The sequence below is a fragment of the Marmota flaviventris genome, chromosome X (assembly GCF_047511675.1).
Source record: "Marmota flaviventris isolate mMarFla1 chromosome X, mMarFla1.hap1, whole genome shotgun sequence".
Classification (NCBI taxonomy): domain Eukaryota; kingdom Metazoa; phylum Chordata; class Mammalia; order Rodentia; family Sciuridae; genus Marmota; species Marmota flaviventris.
In genome coordinates, this window is record NC_092518.1 from 64,527,678 (window position 1) to 64,548,130 (window position 20,453).

Genomic DNA, 20,453 nt, shown 5'->3' on the forward strand with positions numbered 1-20,453 from the left:
GAGTTTCAATAGTTATAGAAGACCAAAAATGCTCTGCTGTTTTTGGAAGAAAATGAATTGATTCACATGTTCAATGAACAACAAATGATTTGGGGTAGTGCTTTTCTTTGCCCTCTACTCACAGTTATCGCTGTGCTTTACCTGGAGTTCTCACTATAGAGAAAACAAGTAGGATTTTCCATAGATAGACTAATGAGCTTCTTTAAGCTCTGAATTGCTATCATGGTTCAAAGATACTATGATTTTAAAACTGAAATAACTCCCTGTAGCCAAGTGCTTTGACATAGGTTGGAAATAAATGATGGATTTTGTCAAATATGTAGGAGTTGGGCTACAACTCCTAAATACTAGTTCTAATATTGATTCCTGGCCAGGTCTTGAACAACAGGCTTAACCCCATTTCTTTTCTTGCTTTCATTTAGGTTTTTAACCTCCTTTTATTCAAGTTTTTATTTGCTCAATGAGATAACAGGCTGGGACTATGTGGTTTGGGTGGGATGTTTCAACTAGCTTCAGAAGTTTGTACTCATAAAGGCATGCCTGAATTTGTCCAGGAATTTCATAATTATTTTTGCTAATGGTAAATGAAAACATGCCATGGTGGATTTGGTTTCCTTCCACGGATGTTAGAATGGATGTCTGAATTTCAAAAAGAAGATTATTAAACTGACCATAAAGCCTCAATTTTAAATTCATTGTGCTGTGTTGGAAAAAAATTATCTTGGGCAAATCACCTAATTTTTCTGGGCCATATTTTTCTAATTTGTCAATTGGATTAGCAACACCTTCCCACCAACCCTCAGGGATATTACAAGGATCAAATGAGAGAAAATGGGAATATATTCTATAAAGTATAAAATCTGTATAACTGTAAAGTATTATTTACTCCATAACCTTTTAAAGTGGAGGAAACATTCTAGCCCAACCCTATCATTTAACAGATAAGGAATCTGTGTTAAAAATTTTAACAAGATCATCCAGCTAGCAGAATCAGAACCAGAATCCAATTGATTTGATCCTTAGTCTAGAGCTCTAAAAATCCAGAGTTATAGAAGCTAGAGGAAGTTAAACTCTTAACTCTGCATAATACTTGAATATATTCTCCCATGCCCTTTAAAAGTCCACTCTGTGCTTGTTCACTTCTATGGATGGAAAACTTATTATAATCTAAGGAAACATTCTATTTTTGTTGGAAAATGTGTATATGGAGGTTAGCACTCCATATCTTTTTATAACTTTTACATACTGGTTCTTATTTGTTCTCAATAGCTGAAGGAAATAAGTTCAGTTCCTTTTCCCATGACAGGCTGAAATACTTAAAGGTAGCTACTGTGTTTCAGCCCCTGTAATTCTTCTAGGGAAATTCTTAGGTGGAGCAGCTCAATTTCTTTTATCTGTTCATTTATAATTTAAATGTTTACAAAAGTAGTTTGTCTAGCACCTGCTATGTATCAGTCACTGTACTAGATGCAGCATATACTAAGATGAATAGGACATGATGCCTGCTCTGAAAGAGCTCTAGGTAAGAAAGAAAAAAATCCAATAACAGTTCAATAAGTGTTATAGTGGAGGTAAACTGAGGGTGCTGACAGGTCATAATCTCAGCCTGAAGCATGGAGGGAAATGTTAGAAAATATTTACAAAAGGTGATGTGCTAGCAAAAATCAGAATTGGGAATGATGGTGGGAAAACAAAAAAAAAACATTTGGGGAAATTGTTAGTTGGTCAATATATTTTGAGTGAAGGATCTCTGTGGATATGTCACATGAGATAACAGTGGACAAGTAGGCAAAACTAGACTCAGTGAGCTTTTAAGTTTTCTTACTTTTGTATGTGTGTGTGTGAACACAGATGCATGTGTGTGTATGATATGTGAAGCAGTGGATTCTCCAATCAAATATAGTTTTATTTATTGAAATTCTTCAAATCCGTGTAAAGATCTCACTCATTTTGTGTGTGTGTGGGGGGAATCTGTTAAATCATATTGATCTTCCAGCTACTGAAATATCAAGTCTTTTTTTACCCACTGCTAAATCAAGCCTTCCTTGATCCTGCTCTGTACAGAGGACTCTTTGTATCGGTGTGCAGGGTTTTACATTTATTCTGATTTGATTCTTTTCATTAGAATTTATTCAGTGTTTCTGTCAAGATCTTTTTGACCCTGATTCTCTTATAGATTAACTTCTCCCTGTTTTATGTCATCTATTATTTCCTTAATGCTATGTTTTAAATTTTATTAGAGTAAAAATTCTCTTAATTTTCACAAAGGATACTATAAGTTCAAATGCACAAGCTGATTTTTGGCAAAATTTTCACCCAATTATATGTGCAATGGTAACTTTAAAAAAACATCAACCCTTGGGCGAATTTACTTTTGTTTGAAGTAATGAAAATATTTGGCACCCAGAGAAAATAGAATACTTATTTTGATAACTTGCCTCATAGAGATAAGAACAATAGCTATATATTGAAATATGACCTTATAATTCTTGTTCTCATGATAGTGTATGTACCTTTTTAAAATTAAATTTCATTTGCTGTGTCATTGCTTCATTTTCAACCAATATATTTGATAAAATACAAATCATAACAAATGATTACTTGAATCGTTTGCATGTGTCCCTGATATTAAGCAATTATACCTGTATGGGCAAAATTAGGTTTGCTATGGAACTGATGAAATTTGAAGATTTCTGGCCTTTCTCTATGTCAATAGAATTAACCATGAAGACATATTTTACTAGCATGAAGGGATATTGTAAAGGATGAAGACCAGTTGTTATTCCCTTAAACTCCACGACATGCCTTACAGCTTATGCAGACACTAAACAGAATGCAGCTTTCCCATCACCTTAGAATGGAAACTTTTGAAACTCAAAGGGCCTCTGGAGAGTATCTCCAACTTCCTCAATGCTGGGGCACCAAATGGGAAAACTATTTGCTTGAGGGTGTAGTTTGTCTGACAAGTTAAACAGTTCTTAAAACCCAAAGTGATCCCACTTGGTCAGCTTTAGATTTTTGTCATATATGTAGATTTTACAATTCCTACCTAGAAATGACTTTGATCAGCAAATCCTACTTTGAGTAAAGCTAGTCTTTAACATCTCTTGACTTGGGATTCAAGATAGCAGGGAGTGGCTGTAAAGAGTGAGCCAAAATTTCTTTTGAGCACAGTGCTACAAATGGGTTAAAATCAGTGAGCAGGGACTATTGTGATGCCATACTCCTATTTGTATTTGTTCCATTTACATTGGTTTTGTAAACCAATTAGGAATACCATACATAATTAAATTCCAAGGAAGTAAGCTTCCTAGGACCTAGACTTTTTTCCCCTTCAGTAGAGAGAAAAGCTGCATTTCTTTTTGAAGATGTCAGGGCCCCTGACTCAATTCAAATTCAATTTGAACTAGGGAAATCTGAAGCACTCTCTAAAAACATTCCGTTTTTTTTTTTTTAAACTGGACCTGAGTATAGTGTGAGTATAGGTTTATAATGTAATTTCTGGCTTATTTTACCAGCTATGGCATGTAGGTTGATTTAGTAGTGACCTCTGTTCTTTTTGCTTCCTGGTGGGAAATTACCTCAATAGTGTCTCTACTTTCCCATTTACCAGCATTGATTATCTTTTATTTTTTTTTTTTTGCCATTAGCTTGAAAGAATTGACAATTACCAGTACTCTTTCACCTCCTTGTTATTGAAAAAAGAAAAAAACAACAACAATGACAGCTTATCAACACTTGGTATAATTATGACAAACAGGCAGGGCTGTTGTTGGGGTAGCAAAGACAAGTACTCTTTGCTGAGTACTTCCAAGGCCTTCTATATATTTTGACACATTTTTCCTCACAATAACTCTGTGAGATACTAGTTTTCATCCTCTTTAACAGAGGAAATTGAAACTCAGAGAAGATAGGTAACTTGCCCAAAGATATCTAGCTTGTTAGTGGTGGACATGGTATTCAAACCCAGGTTTGTGTGATTGCCAGTGTCTGAGCTCTTAATTACAACCATGTTGCCTCCACATTAGAGAAATTCACAAAATCTCATAGTGTGTCTACAAAATCTGTATATGAGTAGTGTATGGCAGCAAAGAAATAAGAGCCACATGAGTCTGTTGAGTGACAGATGAACTAGAAAAGGTGCAGGCTTTAGAATAAAAAGAACTTGGTTTAATACTAGCTTTGCCAGTTACTATCTGAGTGACTTTAAATAAGTAATTTAGCTTTTTGGGGTCTAATTTTCCTTACCTGTAAACTGGAAAAAAAATTACTTCATAGAGTTGTAATAAGGATTAAACAAAGTGATAAATTTTAAGTGCTTGAAAAATTAAAGATTAAAATGCATGGTAAGTACTAGAATTAGAATGGCTGATTTTGCTGTTATTATTAAAGTTTTCTCAGATTGGGAGATAGGGATGAAAAATGTATCCAGATTTCATTGTTTTAGGATCCTTAATCTATCTAGTGTAGAATAGCTAATATGCTTTTACATTTCTAAGCAAATACTTAGTTAGATACAGAAATTCAAGGAGATTGAATGGTTTTTAGAAATATTAAGTTTATACTATATGTATGGCATTGTGTGGGATGCAAAGACATATATGGTCTAGAGAGATGATACCACTGTTATACGAGATCTTGGCCCATGTTTCATAGAGTACTATATTCCAGGTTGCAAGTATAAAGAGAGATCTATACATGGGACAATGGGAAAATCAGAAAAGGAAACAATGACTGCTTGCTGGGACTGAGTGCAGGAGGTAGCACTCCAGTTGATTTCTCTTGATTTGGAAATCAAAGAGGAGAGGGAGTAGATAATTTTTATTAGTCTTTTTAACACTGATATAATTTATTTATCTTTTTTCTATTTTGAAGCATAATAAGGCTTAGTGATTACAACTGCAGGCTGGGGGCCAGATTGTCTAGGTTCAAATCCTGACTCAGCCACTCTTATTTTTACTTATCCATTCTGTGACTTGGTGTTTTTATCCTGAAAATGGGATAGTAACATCACCTTCCTCATAATAATTTTGTAACATTAAATGAGATAAATGCACATAAAGCACTTATCACTGTGCCTGCCTCGTATCAAATGCTCAATAAATTTGAGCTATTTTTATTATTATTACTAGGTCTTTGGTACTGTTGCTTCTGACATGTTTACTCTTTTAGCCTCCTTATAGTGAAATTTTCATGAATCACTATATTTTAAGGAATAATGAAGAAAATGCAACAAGAGAGGTGTAAGCTGAGTGCTGAGACGGGAGAGGCGTTTTGCTTTAACAAAACTATAGTGAAATATTGGTAAAACATCAGCATTTAGAGTCTGACTTGTGTCCTTGTTTGAAACTTGGTTTAATTCTACACTTGGCACACAGTACATGTTCAGTAAATTTTTGCTGAATGATTTCATGTGTCATGAACAAAATAAATTTTAAGTTTTATTTTGCCATTTCCTACTGAACAGAGAAAGTATTTAAAATTCTCACACTTGCTCTGATCAGAGCTAGGCTTATCCAAAGTAATCCTTCCACTCCGCAGAATATAATTAAAAATCATTCCACATTCTTTCATTAAATATACTTCAGAAAATCTTTGAACAGGGCCTCAAAACTATAAAATTAAAATGTTTAATTTGACCTTTCTCCCTTTTCCATCTGTAATAAGATGTGTAAAGAACAGCAAATCTAAATTTGACTTGTTATATTTCCCTTTTTTGTAGTGATTCTAAATGTGGAAATCATACCATAATAGCAGATTTCCATCAATTATTTTATTCTTCATCAGTGCAGACAACCATACCAATACCCTGCTCTAGTATATCCCTCTTGAGGTTTTTCTTTGTAAAAAAGATTCTGATTAAATTTCTTTGTGTTTGGAGGTTTATTCAGAAATTGTATGAACATGAGTTCCAACTTGTTTTGCTTACAGAATGAATAAAGACACATGGCCAGCTAAGATGATATTAATCTCAGGTCATAATATGGTATGATCAAAGACAAATTTCTGTAGACTGAACATTTGAGGAAAATGCATGTCTTCCTATATTTGTTTTCTTGTTTTCCTCTGCAAATTGATGCATACTTGTGTACTTTAGAGACAGAAACAAGAAAATGCAATTGCCATTGATTATAAGGTTTGTAACAGTGAAATCCAGGTCTGGATTATTTCATACTCCCCATTAACTGGCACTGGGTTTCTCCTTGAAGGCATTGACAACTAATTTGTGAATAAACAAATGCATTTACAATGTAATGTTATAACAGGAATGAGTCTCAGCCCTAGTAGAGTAAAGGAAAGGGAAAATGAAGTAGAGTGAAAATGAAGAAAAAGAACTTAGAGAGGAGAATAGGGAGTGCTGACATCAAATTTGGCTGACTTCCATAATGTAGCAGTGGGCTTGCCCTGGCTGGAGTAATTGCAGTGCTGTTGCATGTGAGCATCTGAGCAGAAAAGCAGGCAGCAGTGAAGTCAAAGATCTAATGAAATATGTACTCTCTGAACAAAACCAAACTTTTAGGTCTAATTTAAAAGCCACAGCCTTTCTAACATCCCTTTGCAGTATGTTACTGTGAATCTGAAGTGGTTCTTTGCTTGGTTCTGTTTCCAAAATAGCCCAGCAATGATTGCCCTTGTTATAACACTTCAACAATTTCCCCCCTTCTCATTTCCTCTCATCTTAAGTCACTTTAATTCTAAGCAGGATTTAAGACTCCAATTTTCATGTGTCACAACAAACACTGAAAATTCTTTTCTTTCTGGCTTATGGAAAATTGTTGACTTGGACAACACTAATGCCTTCCAGCTGTAGTAACTATTCATGTGCTAAACTAAGGATGTTGATACAAATGAGGCTAGGGTGTCCTTCCTGAAAAACTGCTGGCCTGGATTTTGGGGAGCAAGTAAGTGACCTGGCAGTTAACCTGAATTTTTTTCTTTTTTCCACATATAGACCTATCTTTTCTTTTGCTAAAAGAAAGAAAAAGGATAGAATAATGTAGAAAACACACTCCCCTGAAATACTTACAATCTGGTTACACATCTTGCCCTCACTTCACTCTCTTTTTATAGCTATGGATTTATTTCCTTTCCTCTTGGGTTTTGGGGCAGCTGTAGGTGAGACTTTGTACCTTTTCTATAAAGACAATTGACCTAGCATATGTCTGAATCTTTCTCAACATCCTTCATTAGCCTCATATTATTTTATTCCTTGCCAAAACTTTCTGCTTTAACAAAGATTGATGTTCACGGCTGAACTGTAATGCACTGGGTTCTATCTCTTCACTTTTTCCAGCATGGGCTATTGGCCAACTTGTAAAAACAGCACAGTTGGGGCTCAGTCCAGCCTTTACTTTCAGGTTCCCAATGATCTCATACTCTCCACATTCTCTTGTTCTACTATCAAGATGGACTTTCTGTAAAGAATCTAATAAGTGGATGTGCAGTAAGACGTAACTAAGGGGGAAATTTTGCTGGGTTATCTCTCATAGGATTGATTTACATTTTCTCAGAAATTCAAGCTTTAAGCCACTAGATGACTTGCTAATGATACAGTTTCTATTTGGGAAGGTTTATCCCCTCTATAGGCATTAGTAATATGCTTAGTCTGTGTACACAAAAGACTGTTTCCAATTGATGTATACTCTATTCCTTTCATTTTTGTTTAACTTTATTTCTGATTTTTAGTCCCAAGTTGTTTGGCTTTGTTTGTTGAGCTTTTCTCAATGTGTCTGTTTCAGGAAGTGCAGGAGAGGTCTTTATTTGGATGAGCACAGAGAAGAAACTCTGCAGTAAGATTGCCTGGGTTGGAATCTTAGTCCCACCATTTGCTTACTGTATGAATTTGGACACATGATTCAGCCTCTCCATATCTGAGTTTCTTCATCTGTAACATAGTTATAATAATAATCTCTACTGCATAGGTTGTTAGGAGAATTAAGTAAGAACATATATAAAATGTTTACAAAAGTGTTTGAATAGTATACATTATCTTAGTGATAGCAATTATTTTTACTATGTTCCAACTTTCCATTTTCACTTGTGAAAGTTGGTGTTCAGAGAGAAATTGGGGTAGTGTTAAAAATAAAATGCCTTAGTAAAACAACTGTGTGTGTGTGTGTGTGTGTGTGTACTTTCCTTCATTCTATGATTCCCAGAAAACATCCAAAAAGGTTATATGGGAGTGTTAGCCTGCTTAGAGTAGCTGTTGTACACGTAGGGTTTTGGGACTCATGTCCCAACAGGGTGCTGGTATGTCATTTATAACACAGGTGTTGGTAAATGCTAGTTAAATTTCTTAAATCTGAAGGGATATTTAATCTATGAGGTGTCAGACCTAACTTCTCACCCCATTTCTATGTCAGTGGACAGAATGTCTACTTAAACAAGGGGTAATTTCTTTGTTGGCAAAAATGGAACCATCACTAAAAGCTGGAAACCAGCAGCTGGAAAATCTGTACATGGAAAAACAAATGACCGTGGGCAACAGAAATTAGTTACCTTGGCAGATACCAGACATGTCCCATACACATTCAAGACATACTTAATGTGAAACTCCAGCTAGTCCTAAGCAAAGCCATATGTTCATTATGAAAGACAAGGAAAGTTAAACAACATTTTGAAAGTTAGGACTGTTGCTTGTAATCAAGAATGGATATCAAATGTTTCCTGAATATGAATAACAGTTGAATGAAATGATATGTGATATACACAGAAATGATAAACAGAGAAAAGTGAAGAAAATCAGACACTTTACATTTTTAAACATACTTATATGTATTTATCACTAAAGCATCAAAAAGAGGCCCTGAAAAATCAAGTTTAGTTTAATTCACTACAAAATATATTATGTGAAGACAATTCTTATATTCTCTGCAATTTATAATAGTCTATTTACATTATTTTTGAAACAACTAAACAAGATCTGAAATAAAATTGGTCACAATTGTAATTTAATTCAGACATTAAAAACTTTTGACATAAAAGACCATGTGGAGAAATATTAGGGAATCTATCAAATTGCCAAACCATCAAAATGTTACTTTCCATTATAAAAACATCTTAATAAAACAAAAACAATGAAAAACTCAAACATCAAACTTGAGATTTTGTTTTATGATTTCTCTGAGTCTCCCATTGTTAAAAATTAAAGTCTCTTCCAGGAAGATGGAGGAAATATATTTTTACCTATTCCTTTTAAGCTAAAAGTGCTGCACATAATATATAAAGCAAATATAAGTAGACTCTGAAAGGTAGAGAGAAGTCAACAGACCAGCTAGGGACCTCAGAGCTTTAGAAAGGACATGATGGTGAGTCCCTTTTCTTCTTCTGGACTCATGTATCCCAGAATTGAAGAAACAAGTGACTTGGGAATGCTAATAGGCGCAGAAAAAAATCAGCCCCAACAAAAGCCTTCCTTACATTCTGGTTATTCATCAAAAGCCAAAGCACTGGCAAAGAGGCATTTTATTTAGCAACACAGAATATTTTGAGAAAAGAATCCTCCTACTCTCAACAATCACTACAGAAAAAAATGTCTATGGTTTCACCCATATATGTAAGGTTGAAAGAGATACCCAGATTTACCCACTTGTGATCTTGTAATGAGATTACCCAACCCTTTTAGTGTCAGAGAAGACCAAGTAGGGAACCAACACTTTCATCCCTACTGGTCAGCAAGAAGTTTTTCCCTCTCTAGTGCAAATGGAGACTACATGGGAAGCCTGAACTTCCACCCGACCTGGCAGCACGAAGTATTTCTCTACCTTTATGCTAGAGTGTTGTTAGATGAGGTCTAGTGGAGACTCAGGACTTTCACTATTACCCAGCAGTGAAAAGATTGCCTCCACTGTGCCATCAGTGGAGACTACCTGCAAAGCTAGTATTCCCAGTTCTCTGCTAGCAGTTAAGAGGAAACACTCCTCCCTGAAAACATCAGTTGGCAATAGAGACCCAATAAGGAACCAAAATCTCATAAAAATATTTAAAAATTCAGTTCTCAACTACCAAGAACCAGTAAGATTTTAAAGTGAAGAAATACAATCAGTAGATGTCAGATTTAAATAACAGAGATGTTAAAATCATCTGACAATGAATTTGAAACTGTTATGACAAAAATGCTTTATGAACAATTATGAACAATAGAAACAAATTAAAATAGTCTCAGAAAAGAAATAGAAAGCATTAAGAATGATAAATAAAAAATTTAGAACTGACAGATATAAGTGAAATAACTTTATGGGAATGAGCTTAAAAATAAAATGGAGGTCTTAGAGGAAAGAATTATGGAGAGGACAGATGCAACACAAATGGTCCAAGATGAACAACAAGGATAAAATAGGGCAAAAAAAAAAACAAAACAAAAAAAAACAGAACTCAGGGACATGAGGGACATGTAGAAAGATAACAATATATTTAACATTGGTATCATTGAAGTCACAGAGGGAGAGGAGAGAAAAGGATAGGGCTGAAAGAGTGGCACATACCTGTAATCCCAGTGGCTCAGGAGGCTGAGGCAGGAGGATCGCAGGTTCAAAGCCTGCCTCAGCAACAGCATGGTGCTAGGCAACTCAGTGAGACCCTGTCTCTAAATAAAATATAAAATAGGGCTGGGGATGTGGCTCAGTGGTCAAGTGACCCTGAGTTCAATCCCTGGTGTGTGTGTGTGTGTGTGTGTGTGTGTGTGTGTGTGAAAACTTCCCATGTTTAAAGAAAGACATAAGCTCACATATTGAGGAAGTCAAGCAAATTCCAAATAGTAGAACCCAAAGAAAACCAAATCAAAACATATCATAATTAAACTTCTGAAGACTAAAGACAAAGAATATATCTTTAAAAAAGCCAGAGAAGAAAACAATATTTTTTCATACAGGGGAAAAAGTGCTCAAAATATTATTAATTTCTTATCGGAAACCATTCAATTCAGAAGGTAGTGGCACAAAATTTTTCAAATGCTGAAGGAAAAAAATTGTCAACCCAGAATTCTATGGTCAGCTAAAAGTATTATTCAGGAATGAAGGGGAAATCAAGACACATTCAGAGAAAGGAAAACTAAGCAAGTTTGTCACTACTAATTTAAAAGAATGACTAAAGGAAGTTCTCTAAGCAGAAAGAAAATCATAAAAGAAGCAACCTTGGAGTTCTCTCTGCTTCCTAGTTGTTATGTCCTGAGCTGCTTTCCTCCACCTTGCCTTTCTGCCATGAGGTTTTTCCTCATCTCAGGCCCAGAGCTATGTATAGAATTGTCGAGCTATGAACTGAGACCTCTGAAATCATGAACACCAAATAAACTTTTCCTGGAGGAAGGGGCGGGGAGAGGCGGAGGAGGGTGAGGGGTGAGGGAGGCAACACCCTTGGAATATTAGGAAGGAAACAGAACAGGGTAAACAAAAATATGAGTAATATAACAGGCTTTCCTTCTTTTCTTGAATTTTATAATGCTTTATCATTAAAAGTAGCCCTGTCTGATGTGGTTCTAATTTTGTCTGGTATGGTGCTAAATGTATGTAGAGAAAGTATTTGAGACAATTATATTACAAAAGGGAGGGTAAAGGAACAAAAAGAAAGATATGGCTTGTATACTTCACTTGAAGAGGTATAATGATGACAAAAACAGACTGTGTTGTTGTGCACATATAAAATCTAAAGCAACAACTCAAATAAATATAAGAGACACCACAAAGTGAATCAAAATGATATCTAAAAAAATGTTCAAGAATCCCAAAGGAAGTCATTAAAAATAAATTAGAGAACTGAAAACAGAGACACAAAGAAAACCAAAAAAAAAAAAAAAAAAATAACAGTCTTAGGCCATAACATATCAATATTACTTTCAATGTAAATCAGGTGAATATACCAATTTGAAGATAAATACTGGCAAAGTTGATTTTTAAAATGACCCAACTATATGTTGTTTACTAGAAACTCATTTCAAGAATAATAATATAATCAGATCGAAAGCATCAGTATTGAAGAAAGTTATAGCATACGAACATTAATAAAAGGAAGCAACAATGGTTTTGTTAAAATCTGAAAAAGTGTACTTTTGGACAAAAAATTGCCAGTGACAGAGAGGGACATTATATAATGATAAAATAGTTAATCAATCTAGAGAATGTAACAATCCTAAATGGGTATACGCCAAACAACAGGTCTGCAACATACATGAAGGAAAAACTGGTATAACTGAAAGGATAAATAGATATAGCCACAATTACATTTGGGGACAATTGCTTCTCAATGATTGATAGAACAACCTTGACTGATAGAAAATTGTCATGGATATGGAATAATTCTAACAAAGTCATCACTTAACACTCCTAATCAATATTTATAGAAATGTTCCACCCAATTAACAACAGAAAAATTTTTTTAAGTAGCCACAAATCACATAACAAGGCAGACCATATCCTGGGGCATCAAACAAAGCTTAAATTTTCTAAAAGAATGAATCATAAACAGTGTGTTATTCAAACATAACAGAATCAAGTTAGTAGTTATTTATAGGAAGTGAATAGAAAAAAAAATTCAATCATTGCAAACTAAACTTTTCTGAATAATGTTTCAAAAAGTATCTCAAGGGCAATAAAAAAGAATACATTTAACTCAATGAAAACATAGATAAAGCATATGAAAATTTGTGGAACATGTTAACAAAAAAGAAAGATTTAAATCAATAATCTACCTTGAGAAATTATATAAAAATGCAAAATAAACCCAAAGAAAGCAGAATGTAGGACACACTAGAGATAAGAACAGAAATCAATGAAATTGAAAACAGAAAAATAAATGGAACAAAATTTGGATCTCTGAAAAGATCAATAAATTGGCAAACTTTTAGCAAGACTTACAAGGAAATGATGATAGAAGGGACAAATATCTAAAATCAGGTATGAAATACAATATATCACTATAGGGCCTTCAGATAACAGATGAGTAATATGGCAATACCATGGACAAATCTACATTAATAAAAAGGATTGATTTCTCAAGATATACAAAAGTACCACAACTCTCCTAATGTGAAGTAGATTATTTAAATATCCTATAACTCTTAAGGAAATTAAAATTGCAATTTAAAGCTCCCAAAAAAGGAAAAATTAACATTAGTTATACACAATCTCATGAGGATAATATTACCCTGATAACCAAAACAGAAAAAAAGATATAACCAAACAAATGAAACTAACAAAAGTACAGAAAAATATTCCTCATGAATATAGATACAAAATGCTCAAAAATTATTAGCAAATAGAATTTACCTATATATGAAAAGAGTTATGTATCATGTCCAAGTGTGTTTTGTTCCAAAGATGAGAAAGTTGATTCAGTATTTGAAAATCCATTAATACAATCAACCATATTAAAATGTTAAAAAAGAAAAATCACAAGAATATATCAATTAATGACAAAAAAAATCGTTTGACAAAATACAATGCCCATTCATGATAAAAACTCTCAGAAAAGTAGGAATACAGGACAACTTCCTCAACATGGTGAAGTGTCTCTAAAATATCTGTGGTTAATAATATATTTTTCTTTTATCTACCATTTATTTATTTATTTGTTTTCACAGAGCTACATCCGCAGCCCTATGTTGTATTTTATTTAGAGACAGGGTCTCACTGAATTACTTAACACCTCACTTTTACTGAGGCTGCTTTTGAACTCATGATCCTCCTGCCTCAGCATGCCAAACTGCTTGGATCATATAGGTGTGAGCCACCAGGCCTGGCTTATTTTATTTTTTAAATATACTTTTTAGTTGTAGTTGTTGATGTACCTTTATTTTATTTATTTATTTATATGCCATACTGAGAATCAAACTTAGTGTACACATGCTAGGCAAGCTCTCTACCACTGAGCTACAACCCAAGCTCTGGTTAATAATATATTTAATGGTGAAAGACTAAATGCTTTCTGCCATAAGATCAAGAACAAGGTAAAGATGTCCTAGCTCATCAGTCTTACTCAAAATAATCCTGGGATTTCTAGGCAACGCAATAACTAATAAATTAATTCAGCAAGTTCACAGGATGTAATGTCAATATAAAACTTATTTATGTTTCTATATAGAACTAGTGAACATGTGGAATCAGATAATTATAATATAATGCAACTTTCATACCTAGTTTCTGAAACTAACAAAATATGTACTGGATTTGTATATTGAAAACTATAAAACTTTGATGAATGATATCAAAAAATGTCTAAAGAAATGGAGAGATACACTGTGTTCATAGATTAAAAAAATTAACTTGGTAAAGATGTAAATTCTCTTCAAATTCATCTACAGGTTTAACTCAATGCCTATGAAACTTCCCAGAAAGGTTTATATAGACACTGATAAGACTGTTCTAAAATGGAGGGACTAAAGTAAAATAGCTAACATAATTTTGTAAAAAAAAAAAAAAAAAAAAAGTGTGTTGTTAAAGAAACAGTCTACCTGATTTTAAGAATTAGTATGAAGCTACAGTAGTCAAGGCTTTGTATTATTTGCAGAGATAGAGACATAAATAAATGGAACAGAAAAGAGATCCTTAAACTATACTACAGAGCAATAGTAACAAAAACAGTATGGTATTGGCACCAAAACAGACTGGTAGACCAATGGTACAGAATACAGGACATAGAGACTAACCCACAAAATTGAAATTATCTTATATTAGATAAAGGTGCCAAACACATGCATTGGAGACAAGATAGCCTCTTCAACAAATGGTGCCAGGAAAACTGGAAATCCGTATGCAACAAAATGAAATTAAACCCCTATCTCTCACCATGCACAAAACTCAACTCAAAATGGATCAAGGACCTAGGAATAAAACCAGAGACCCTGCATCTAATAGAAGAAAAAGTAGGCCCTAATCTTCATCATGTGGGACTAGGCCCCAACTTCCTTAATAAGACTCCTTTAGCACAAGAATTAAAATCAAGAATCAATAAATGGGATGGACTCAAACTAAAAAGTTTCTTCTCAGGAAAAGAAACAATCTATGAGGTGAATAGAGAGCCTACATTTGGGGAAAAAAATGTTTACCCCTCACACATCAGACAGAGCACTAATCTCTAGGGTATATAAAGAACTCAAAAGTTAAACACCAAAAAATAAAAATAAATAAATAAATAAATGGGCCAAGAACCTGAAGAGACACTTCTCAGATGATTGATGTACAATCAATCAACAAATATTTGAAAAAATGTTCATCATCACTACCAATTAGAGAAATGCAAATCAAAACTACTCTAAGATATCATCTCACTCCAGTCAGAATGGCAGCTATTATGAAGACAAACAACAATAAGTGTTGGCAAGGATGTAAGGGAAAAAGGTACACTCATGCACTGCTGATGGGACTGCCAATTGGTGCACCCAATATGGAAAGCAGTATGGAGATTCCTTGGATAATTGGGAAAGGAACCACCATTTGACCCAGCTATCCCTCTCCTCAGTCTACACCCAAAGGACTTAAAGACAACATACTATAGGGACATAGCCACATCAATGTTTATAGCAGCACAATTCACTATAGCTAAACAGTGGAACCAACCTAGATGCCCTTCAATATATGAATGGATTAAAAAAGTGGCATATATACACAATGGAATATTACTCAGCAATAAAAGAGCATAAAATCATGGCATTTGCAGGTAAATGGATGGAGTTAGAGAAGATAATGGTAAGTGAAGTTAGCCAATCCCAAATAACCAAATGCCAAATGTTTTCTTTGATAAAAGGAGGCTGACTCAAAGTGGGATAGAAAATGGGAGAATGGGAGGAATAGACGAACTCTAGGTAAGGCAGAGGGGTGGGAGGGAAAGGAAGGGGACATGGGGTTAGAAATGATGGTGGAATGTGATGATCATTATTATCCAAAGTACATGTATGAAAATACGAATTGATGTGAATATACTATATATACAATCAGAGATATGAAAAATTGTGCTCTATATGTGTAATAAGAATTGTAATGCATTCCACTGTCACATATAAATAAAAAAGAAAAAGAAAAGACATCCCAGAAATAGACTGCACAAATAGACCAAACTGATTTTTTAAGAAATAATCTTATATTAAGCTATAATTCACATACCATGCAATTCATCCCTTTAATTATGCATTGTGTTTTCTTTAGTATTTTCCCCAATTTGTGCAACCATCAGCATTAAATCCAGAATATTATAATATCCCTGAAATGAAACTTCATACTCATTATCAGTCATTCCCCATTCTTCTCAAACTCCTAGCCACAGGCAACTCCTTACCTATTTTGGATTTTCCTGTTCTGGACATTTCATGTAAGTGGAATTACCCAATATGTGGCATTTTGCATCTGACATTTTTAGCTTAGCATAATGTGATCAAGGTTTATCCTTATGGTATAGATCAGTACTTATTCACATTTATGAGGGAGATAACTAATTCAATATAGGGAAGATAGCATTTCTCAACAAATAGTTCTTTAGCACTATGATATGCCATAAAACATCATCCATAAATCAAAAATCATTTAAATTGAGCTTCATCACATTGAAAATTTTGCCTGATGAAAGACTTTGTTAGAAGGTGAAAAGATGGAATAAAAACTAAACTCAGCAAAGTTTCAAGGTACAAAATCAACATTCAAAAATATTAGCACTGTTATATGTCAAGAGTGAATAATCTCACATAGAAGTCAGAAAGCAATCCCTTATAAAATAGCTACTGAAAAAATACCTAGAAACACATTTAAGGAAAGAAGTAAAAGATATCTACAGTGAATATCATAAAATAGTGGTGATGGCAATTGAAGAGGACACATAGAAACAGAATGGTAACCTGCATTCATGTATTGGAAGAATCAATATTATAAAATGTCAATACTACCCAAAACAATCTATAGATTTGGTGTAATCCCTATTAAAATGCCAATGACCTTCTTCATAGTCTTAAGATGAACAATCCTAAAATTTGTATGGAACCACAAAAATCCCTGTATAGCCAAATCAATCTTCAACAAAAGAACAAAGGGTCTTTATACTCTCTGACTTCAAAATACACTAGAGCTGGGGATATAGCTCAGTTGGTAGAATGCTTGCCTTGTATGCACAAGGCCCTTGGCTCAATCCCCAGTACCACACAATCACACACAAAATACACTAGAAAACTGTAGTAATCAAAAAAGCAGTATTGACATGAAAACAGATACATAGACCAGTGGAACAAACTAGACGGCCTAGACTTAGGCACTCAACAACTCAGAAAGACCTCAGCTATAAAGAAAATATAAAAAAAAAAAGTGTTGGGGATATGGCTCAGTGGTTAAGCACCTCTGGGTACCATAAACAAACAAACAAACATACAAAAAAACTATAATGAGATATCACCTTACTCCAGTAAGAATAAAGAAAATGTGGTAAATTTGCACAATGAAATATTATTTAACCATAACAAGATCCATTCATTTGTATCATCATGAATTAAAGCAGAGAGAATTATGTTAAGTGAAGTAAACTGGCACAGAAAGACAAGTAGCACATGATCTCACTCATATGTGGAACCCAAGAAGGTTGATCTCATAGAAGCAGGGAATGGAATGGTCATTACCAGAGATGATCACATGGCACCATATGTACAATTGTTGTTTTTATATATCAATTAAAACAAATTTAATTAATTTAACTAACACATTAACAGCAAAAATTCAATACCTAATAAGCACTATCTTAAAGCTTGAAGGAAGTTTGAGATGATGGCACTAACCATGAAAAATATGGCACTTATTTATATGCCTATTATTTGGTTTAGCTATACAAGCAACCCTTTGTATGAGTCAGGAAAAATGAGGCACTAAAAATTTGTAAAAGGTTTTACTAAGGTTAGGAAATGAAACTAAGTTCACAACTAAATGTGTGCTCTGTAAAAGTTCAACAACTATGGGTATAATCAGTTAATTATGCTATGCACATATATGAATAAACCACAGTGAATCCCATATTTATGTATATCTATAAAGCACCAATTAAAAAAACAATAAATAAACAAATAGAAAGACTAGTAGAGTAGAGGAAGAGAATAAGGGGCAGGGGTAAGACGGGAAGAGAAAGATGAAATGCTGGGAACTGAAATGAACCAAGTTATATTTCATGTATGAATGATTATGTCAGAATTATCACGACTATTATGTATAAATAGAATGCACTAATAAAAACATTAAAATACTTTTCAGAAAATGTTACATTAACTTTATTTCCTACTTGCTCCATACATTCTGACTTGAACTAATCTCTTGAAAGCATAGACTTTCTAAAAGCCACTTACTACCTGTGTTCTCTAACCGGGTACACAAGACTAGCCAAAGCCTTCATACTTTTCCAGTACCTGAGTAGTATAGATATCAATCAATGTAGCTCTGTAAGCCTCTAGACTAGTACACTTAAGTTGCAACCCCTATCAGATCTCCTCTCACCTGTGGGAGCTCTCTTTTCCTCTCAATTAAATGAATCCTACTCCTTTTACTTTCCCCCCAAAAAACTAGCCAATTTGTGTACAAAAAAGAATACCACATATTGCTGTACTATATGAAATCATTCCCTTGCTAAATTTCAAAAAATGTCAAAAATAGTGATCTGAAAATAAATGTATATCACCTCTTTATTGATAGCCTCAATTTTTTTTCTAAAACTGGAAGGATCACCTAGGTTCCTGGATAGCTCAAGCATTTATGTATAATTATTAAATTAAGGGAATTATTTTAAGTATCATCTTTAGAAAAACTTTAAAATATATAAATGTATAACATAAGCATGTGGAAATTTTTTCACATTGTACCAACTAAGGTTATAACTTTTTAAGTGATTTTGTATCTTGAATACTAGCTTTGTATCATGCAACTAGTATTCCAAATCTATAGCACAATCTATAGTAATACAAGCTGTATAATTATTATTTCCAAAATTTCCATACCATTCCATCCCCTTGAATTTTAAATCTTCCATACAGATGAAAGCAGTCCTTCTGAAAGACACATAGCACATTATGCTCCTACATATTTTGCATCACAATCAAATGTTGTATTAATGACAAGAAGCTCTTTATTTGTGGGAATGTTTATTTACATGAAATATAAAAAAAATTATTGATAGTGAAGCTACTTGACTGTGTTTCTTTTACATAAGATTCCTTGAGAAATTTTATTATAGGTGGGCTGGTACTATCTGTCACAAGTGATTCATCTATGAGAACAACATTTTCATGATTAAAATAGTTGACAATATCCCAATTTCATTTTGAAACACCAAATTTTCATTTTTAAAATTTTTAAAGATTTTTATTTGTTCTTTTTAGTTAATATATGACAGTCGAATGTATTTTGACATATCATACATCCATGGAGTATAACTTCCCATTTTTTTTAGTTGTAGTTGGACACATACTTTTATTTTATTTATTTTTATGTGGTGCTAAGGATAGAACCCAGGGCCTTGCATGTGCTAGGTGTGTGCTCTTACTGCTGAGCCACAACCCCAGCCCTAACTTCCCATTTTTGTGGTTGTACATGATGTGAAGTTACACTGATCAGGTATTCATATATGAACATAGGAGCATTATGATTGATTCATTCTATGGTGTTTCCCATTCTCATCCCCTTCGCTTCCCCATGCCACCCTGTCCAATGTGGTAAACCTCCACCCCTACTACCCCCCCCCCATTGTGAGCAAGCATCCACACATCAGAAAGAACATTCAGCCCTTTATTTTGGGGGGATTGAGTTATTTCACTGAGCATGACAGTCTCCAGTTCCATCCATTTATTGGCAAATGCCATAATTTCATTCTTCTTTGTTGCTGAGTGTATATGTACCACATTTTCTTTATCCATTTATCTGTTGAAGGGCACCTAGGTTGGTTCCATAGCTTAGCTCTTCTGAATTGAATTGCTATAAACATTGATATGTGCCACTGTAGTATGCTGATTTTAACTCCTTGAATATAAACTGAGGAGTGGTAAAAAACCAGGTTCTATTTCTAGTTTTCTAAGGAATCTCTGTACTGCTTTCCACGATGGTTGTACCAGTTTGTTGTCTTACCTGAAATGTATGAGTGTACCTTTTCCCCCACATCCTCACCAATATTTATTGTTACTTGTATTTGTTTTTTAAAAATATTTTTTTAGTTGTAGATGGATACAATCTGTTTATTTATTTTTATGTGGTGCTGTGTCTCACATGTGTGAGGCAAGCACTCTGCCTCTGAGCTATAGCCCCAGCCTGTTACTTATATTCTTGATAATTGCCTTACTGACTGGAGTGAGATGAAATCTCAGTGTGGTTTTGATCTGCCTTTCTCTAATTACTATAGATTTTGAACTTTTTAAAAAATATATTTATAGACTGATTGTATTTCTTCTTCTGTGAAGTGTCTGCTCAGTTCCTTTGCCCATTTATTAATTGGGTTATTTTGGGTGTTAAGTTTTT

General features: G+C 33.9%; 2 protein-coding genes across 9 annotated transcripts in view; one reads left to right on the top strand and one right to left on the bottom strand.

The window, feature by feature from the left end:
• Rtl3 (retrotransposon Gag like 3) overlaps positions 1-11,245 on the bottom strand; it is a 37,020-nt gene extending 25,775 nt beyond the window's left edge. For 2 of the 4 annotated variants that reach the window (XM_071606009.1, XM_071606008.1), the window contains exon 1: positions 10,485-10,972. The gene's annotated coding sequence lies outside the window, so the exon portion shown is untranslated. Of the gene's footprint in view, positions 1-10,484; positions 10,973-11,131 lie in introns of those variants that run through there. The other 2 variants (XM_071606006.1, XM_071606007.1) reach the window with 2 other exon arrangements.
• Positions 1-20,453, top strand: part of Lpar4 (lysophosphatidic acid receptor 4) — a 95,299-nt gene that overhangs the window by 8,936 nt on the left and 65,910 nt on the right. The gene's annotated exons all lie outside the window — the stretch shown is intronic.